Source organism: Procambarus clarkii, chromosome 61, assembly GCF_040958095.1.
Source record: "Procambarus clarkii isolate CNS0578487 chromosome 61, FALCON_Pclarkii_2.0, whole genome shotgun sequence".
NCBI classification, from domain to species: domain Eukaryota; kingdom Metazoa; phylum Arthropoda; class Malacostraca; order Decapoda; family Cambaridae; genus Procambarus; species Procambarus clarkii.
Window position 1 is genome coordinate 22627127 of NC_091210.1, and position 7312 is coordinate 22634438.

At 37.8% G+C, this 7312-nt stretch overlaps 1 non-coding gene across 1 annotated transcript; it reads left to right on the forward strand.

The window, feature by feature from the left end:
- Positions 1-2109: 2109 nt before the first annotated feature.
- TRNAI-UAU (transfer RNA isoleucine (anticodon UAU)) lies at positions 2110-2199 on the forward strand. Its single transcript is given in 2 exon segments — positions 2110-2147; positions 2164-2199. It is a non-coding gene; the product is annotated as a tRNA-Ile (tRNA).
- Positions 2200-7312: the final 5113 nt, after the last annotated feature.

The following is a 7312-nucleotide window of genomic DNA, read 5'->3' on the forward strand; positions in this document are numbered from 1 at the left end:
CCTAACCAACCCTACCTAACCTAACCTAACCCATCTTTATAGGTTAGGTTAGGTTAGGTACCCGAAAAAGTTAGGTTAGGTTAGGTTAGGTAGGTTAGGTAGTCGAAAAACAATTAATTCATGAAAACTTGGCCTATTAGGCAAATCGGGCCTTGCATAGTAGGCTGAGAAGTGCGTTCTGGCTACTATGTACGACATATATATATATATATATATATATATATATATGTCGTACCTAGTAGCCAGAACTCACTTCTCAGCCTACTATGCAAGGCCCGATTTGCTTAATAAGCCAAGTTTTCATGAATTAATATATTTTCTCTATTTTTTTTCTTATGAAATGATAAAGCTACCCATTTCATTATGTATGAGGTCAATTTTTTTTTATTGGAGTTAAAATTAATGTAGATATATGACCAAACCTAACCAACCCTACCTAACCTAACCTAACCTATCTTTAGAGGTTAGGTTAGGTGAGGTAGCCGAAAAAGTTAGGTTAGGTTAGGTTAGGTAGGTTAGGTTGTCGAAAAACAATTAATTCAGGAAAACTTGGCTTATTAGGCAAATCGGGCCTTGCATAGTAGGCATAAAAGTGCCTTCTGGCTACTAGGTACGACATATATATATATATATATATATATATATATATATATATATATATATATATATATATGTCGTACCTAGTAGCCAGAACTCACTTCTCAGCCTACTATGCAAGGCCCGATTTGCCTAATAAGCCAAGTTTTCATGAATTAATGTTTTTTCGTCTACCTAACCTACCTAACCTAACCTAACCTAGCTTTTTTTGGCTACCTAACCTAACCTTACCTATATATATAGGTTAGGTTAGGTTAGGTAGGGTTGGTTAGGTTCGGTCATATATCTACGTTAATTTTAACTCCAATAAAAAAAAATTGACCTCATACATAGTGAAAAGGGTAGCTTTATCATTTCATAAGAAAAAAATTATAGTAAATATATTAATTCAGGAAAACTTGGCTTATTAGGCAAATCGGGCCTTGAATAGTAGGCTGAGAAGTGAGTTCTGGCTACTAGGTACGACATATATATATATATATATATATATATATGTCGTACCTAATAGCCAGAACGCACTTCTCAGCCTACTATGCAAGGCCCGATTTGCCTAATAAGCCAAGTTTTCACGAATTAATATATTTTCTCAAATGTTTTGATTATGAAATGATAAAGCTACCCATTTCATTATGTATGAGGTCATTTTTTTTGTATTGGAGTTAAAATTGACGTAGATATATGACCAAACCTAACCAACCCTACCTAACCTAACCTAACCTATCTTTATAGGTTAGGTTATGTTAGGCAGCCGAAAAAGTTAGGTTAGGTTAGGTAGGTTAGGTAGTCGAAAAACAATTAATTCATGAAAACTTGGCTTATTAGGCAAATTGGGCCTTGCATAGTAGGCTGAGAAGTGCGTTCTGGCTACTAGGTACGACATATATATATATAATATATATATATATGTTATATATTATATATATATATATATATATATATATGTCGTACCTAATAGCCAGAACGCACTTCTCAGCCTACTATTCAAGGCCCGATTTGCCTAATAAGCCAAGTTTTCATGAATTAATGTTTTTTCGTCTACCTAACCTACCTAACCTAACCTAACCTAGCTTTTTTTGGCTACCTAACCTAACATTACCTATAAATATAGGTTAGGTTAGGTTAGGTAGGGTTGGTTAGGTTCGGTCATATACCTACGTTAATTTTAACTCCAATAAAATAAAATTGACCTCATACATAGAGAAAAGGGTTGCTTTATCATTTCATAAGAAAAAAATTATAGTAAATATATTAATTCAGGAAAACTTGGCTTATTAGGCAAATCGGGCCTTGAATAGTAGGCTGAAAAGTGAGTTCTGGCTACTAGGTACGACATATATATATATATATATATATATATATAAATATATATATATATATATATATATATGTATATATATTATATATATATATGTTTTTTAAGGCTATCAAGGGAAGGTATGATACTCTAGAGATTTGTTGAACAGCAGAGCTATGGGTGGCGCAAGGACATGGGAGACACTCTTGTATACCATAGCCCCAGTGGCGCAATCGGTTAGCGCACGGTACTTATACGACAGTGTCTGAGCCATGCCGGGGTTGTGAGTTCGAGCCTCACCTGGGGCAGTAGTTTTGGGAGCCAGTCGGCCGAGCGTATAGCACGCTGGTCACGTGACCCTGTGGTCCCGGGTTCGGTCCTGGGCGCCGGCGAGAAACGATGGGCAGAGTTTCTTTCACCCTATGCCCCTGTTATCTAGCTGCTTCCTGGGGGTGGAGGCCTGATCGATAACTGGGCCGCGGGGACACTAAAGTCCCGAAATCAACTCAAGATAAATATGGATGGTATTTCACTAATGTTCCCAGCTTTGGATTTAATGAGTGAATGATGGACACAACATCTGTACGGCTGACTGGTGAGAGGAGAGAGTTTGGGTCGCTGCCTGAAAGATATGTGGTAACATGTGTTTGAGTCTGAGGTTTTTTTCTGGCAAGGTTAGCACCAACCGATGAAAAGAAGTCATTAAATTCAGTTGCCGTTTCTAAATCTGTCGCAGGTGTACAACTATCCTAGAAATTTTTTATCTGGTTATGAGAATGTTGTTTAGCCTCTAGGATGTTAGAGATGGCTCTCCATGTGCTTTTCATGTTGCCTTTTGCTTCTTTGAATCTACTCTCTTAATAGGAAAGTTTTGATTTCTTATTATACTTGTAAGCACTACTCGCCTGACAGTAAGGGTAAGGGCGCCTGACAGCTGGGTGGACAGCATTTCGAATTCGTAGTCCCGAGGTTCCGAATTCGATCCCTGGTGAAGGCGGAGACAAATGAGCAAAATGTTTCTTTCGCCCTGATGGCCCTGTTACCTAGCAGTAAATAGGTGCCTGGGAATTAGAGCTGCTACAAGCTGTTTCCTGGGGTTGGAGGCCTGGTCGAGAACCGGGCCACTAAGCCCCGAAATCATCTCAAGATAACCTCAAGATATGCTCGTAACTACTTCCTTTGAAACGAGGCTATTCCTAATTTTTTTTCATATTCACGTTTCTTGTCGATTGCTTTGAGTATGCCATTTGTGAGTCAGGGATTGTTTAACCTTATCAGTTACTTGCTTGATGAGGAGAGGACAATGCGTGTTGTAAAGGCTTAGAATTTTGGAAAGGAAGAGGTTTGTTAATGAATTTATATTCTGAGTATTATTATATTCAGATTCCCAGTATATATTGTGGAGTGCATTTGTGACATTGCCTATTGCTGCTCCACTGTAAAACCTAAAGATAAGTTTCTTGTTAGCTGCTGCTGTTATGTCCATATTCGCTACGTGGAAGGCGTAGACGCCCGATAGTGGTCAGTTGTTCTGTTAGTGATTATACCAGATGCAAGGGGAGCTGTTATGGTAGTTTATACATGATCCATGGTAGTAGCGGATGTTTGAGTGATTCGGGTGGGCCTCATGATTGTAGGGATTAGCATACAAGAGTTCATGATGTTTAGGAAATAGTCGACTTGTGGCTATTTTTGCTGACCTAGGTCAATATTTAAGTCTTCTCCTAGAATGACATGATTTTTGTTGAGATTGTTGTTTATGATAAGATTCCTTAGGTTATCTGCGTATGATGCTATGTTAGTATTGGGAAATCTATAGATAGCTCCAATAGTCAAGAGAGATTTAAGGGATTTAATCGAGAACGGAGGACACGTATATTTACAGTAGTCGTTGTTACGAATCCGTTATTCCCAGATGTATGAATAACGAACTCATAACTTTCTACTAAAAGTAGAAGCAGAACTTCAGAGGAATAAAGATGTTAGGCGTTGCCTTACTGTAGTATCTTATCTTAAGAACATAAGGACAAAGGTAACTGCAGAAGTCCTATGGGCCCTTACGAGGCAACACCTATTTATAACCACCCAATCCATGGGGAAAAGATAGGTCAATTAAAACTGAGACAGGTCTGATAACGGATAATGACGAACAGATGAGTATTATTTTTTTTAATATTTTATCTCTGCATTTACTAAAGAAGAACTTAACCTTATGCCTTTAGCCAAACACGTCTATGTGGGTGGGGACGAGAACTGGTTGTCTAGTTTAACAGTTACCAGGGATGATGATATTAAACAAATAGAGAAACTCAAACCAAACAAATCCACAGGGGCCAGAAAAAGTGTTAGCTAGGGTGCTTAAAGAAAGCAAAGTGGAGCTTTGCGATTCATTGTCTACCATATTTAATAAAACATTAGAGTCAGGCAGAGTGACAGAGTCGTGGAAGGATGCTAACGTGGTACCAATTTGTAAGAAAAGAGATATATCACTTGCTTCAAACTATTGCCCAATTAGCCTAACGTCTATTGTGGGAAAGTTATTTGAATCGATAATAGCAAATACCATTCATTTTCATCTTTAAAAACATAAATTAATAAATGATTCACAACATGGCTTTACAAATGACCGTTCATGTTTAAAAAATTTGCTATAATTTTATTGCAGCACAGTTGAGGCAGTTGATAGTGGTAAGATTTATGATGTGTGTACCTCGACTTCAGCAAACCTTTTGATACAGTTCCACATGAAAGACCTATTAATAAAAAGATAGAGGCTCATGGTATTGGTGGTGTAATATTAAGTTGGATTAGGTCATGGCTATACCAAAGGAAACAGAGTTAGTATAAATGAGGTTAAGTCACGGTTATCTTGAGATGATTTCGGGGCGTTAGTGTCCCCGCGGCCCTGTCCTCGACCAGGCCTCCACCCCCAGGAAGCAGCCCGTGACACCTGACTAACACCCAGGTACCTATTTTACTGCTAGGTAACAGGGGCATAGGGTGAAGGAAACTTTGCCCATTGTTTCTCGCCGGCGCCCGGGATCGAACCCGGGATCACAGGATCACAAGTCCAGGGTGCTGTCCGCTCGGCTGACTGGCTCCCATTTGTTACACTGGGAAAATGTTGTAAGTGGAGTGCCTCAAGGCTCTGTCCTGTGACCTCTGTTGTTTATAATATACATAAATGATTTAGATTCAGGTTTGAGTAGCAACACTTGCAAATTTGCCAATGATAAAAAAAATCGGTAGGGAAATAAACATCGAAGAAGACTCACTATCACTTCAAGACGATCTAAATATTGGTGTAATATGACACCAATATTGGTGTCATATGACACCAACGCCGGCTGGAAAAATATTGCAAATAAAATGCAATATCTTTCATAGATAACTGAGAATACTTCTATGGAAGAAATGAAATGTATGCTCGGGATGGGGGGCATCTATCGAGGGCTGGGGTTAATGCTGTTGCGAATTCGTTGGAACCACAGTTGGAGGTTTTTATTTGCATTTGGGTTTAAACTGTTAGGAGATAGTAGTATGGGAATTGACATGGAGAAAAGAGGTAATAGAAGTATGTGTTTGTGGGGGAAACAATTTGGCAAAATGATCAGGAAAAGAGAAGGGCCTCAAAATAACAATACACTTAGGGTATATTACACTAACAGTAAAAGTCTAAGAAACAAAATAAACTATTTAAATGCTTTTGTCTGCACAGAAAAAAAAATATATTATTGCACTTACCGAAACATGCATGAATGTAGAAAATAGAGAACTATTAGTTGAATATCAAGTATATGGATTTAAACTTTTTCACACAGATAGATATATTAGGCGAGGAGGGGAGTGGCCATATATGTTAGGGAAAATTGAAATGTAGTCTCAAAGAGGGAATCAAACTGAGCCACACACAGAAACTATTTGGATAGAATTAAAGGAAAAAGCAAATAGTCTTACATTAGGAGTTATATACAGACCATCAAACTTAAACAAGATGGAAGCAAAGCACCTATGGGAGGAAATATCTAGAGCATCTAGGTCTAGCAGTATTTGTGTCATGGGCGACTTTAATTTTAGTGGAATAAATTGGTTTAACAGAACAGAGAATAATTATGCAGAAGATTTTATAGATTTAATTGACGAATGCTTTCTTACGCAACACATTAAGGAGCCACGGGAAACACGGGAAAATAATATTTTAGATTTAGTGTTAACTTACAGGGAAACACAAATTAATGGCATCGAAATAGGGAGTGAGCTAGGGAATAGTGATCACAAAGCAATCAGATTTAGCATAGAATGGAATAGATCTGTAGGAGAAAATTATGTTAAAGTGCCAGATTTTCGAAAAGCTAATTTTAATATCCTCAGAATTTTTTTGGGTCAAATAGATTGGAAAGTCTTGAGCATGGGAGGGTGGGCGGGTCTTGGAGCGAGACGTGAACCCAGCGATAGATGGCGTAAAAAGGGATTTCGATGTGGATTCAAAATATAACTTATTTAAAAATATTCTAAGCAAAGCACAGAAATGCAGTATACCATACAAGTTGAGTAAATCGAAACTAATGACCCAAAGTGGATAACAAAGGATCCGAAAAACTTTGTAAGTATAAAGAGAGCGTAGTACAAAAGAATTAAGAATGGGAAAGTCAGTTTAGAACAGGAATTCGTACAACTGGTCCGAAATATTTAAAAAGAGATAAGGAGGGCAAAAAGAAACTATGAAGTTCGTATAGCAAGGCAAGCCAAGACCAATCTTAAAGTTTTTTTTCAGTTACATCAAACAAAGATTACTGGAAAGGATAGGTCCATTAAAAACTGAGACAGGTCAGATAACGGATAATGACGAAGAGATGAGTAGTATTTTTATTAGGTATTTTATCTCTGTATTTACTAAAGAGGAACTTAACAAAATGCCAAGTTTGAACAAGTCAATGTGGGTGGGGACGACGACATGTTGACTAGCTTAGCAGTTACCAGGGAGGATGTAATTAAACAAATAGTAAAACCTCAAACCAATCAAATTCCCAGAACCAGATGAAGTGTTGGTCAGAGTGCTTAAAGAATGCAAAGAGGAGCTTTGCGATCCACTGTCTACCATATTTAAAAAACTAATATAGTCAGGCAGAGTGCCAGAGTCATGGAAGGTTGCTAATGAGATACCAGTTTTTAAGAAAGGAGATAGATCACTTGCGTCAAACCATCGGCCAATTAGCCTAACGTCTATTGTGGGAAAGTTTCATGAATCGATAGTTGCAAATACAATTCGTCTTCATCTTGAAAACATAAATTATTAAATGATTCCCAACATGGTTTTTCAAATAACCGTTCATGTTTAACAAATTTGCTATTTTTTTATTCCCGCATAGTTGAGGCAAGTTGCCGTGGCTCTCCGCCTCGCTGCCCCAACCCATACCGAAT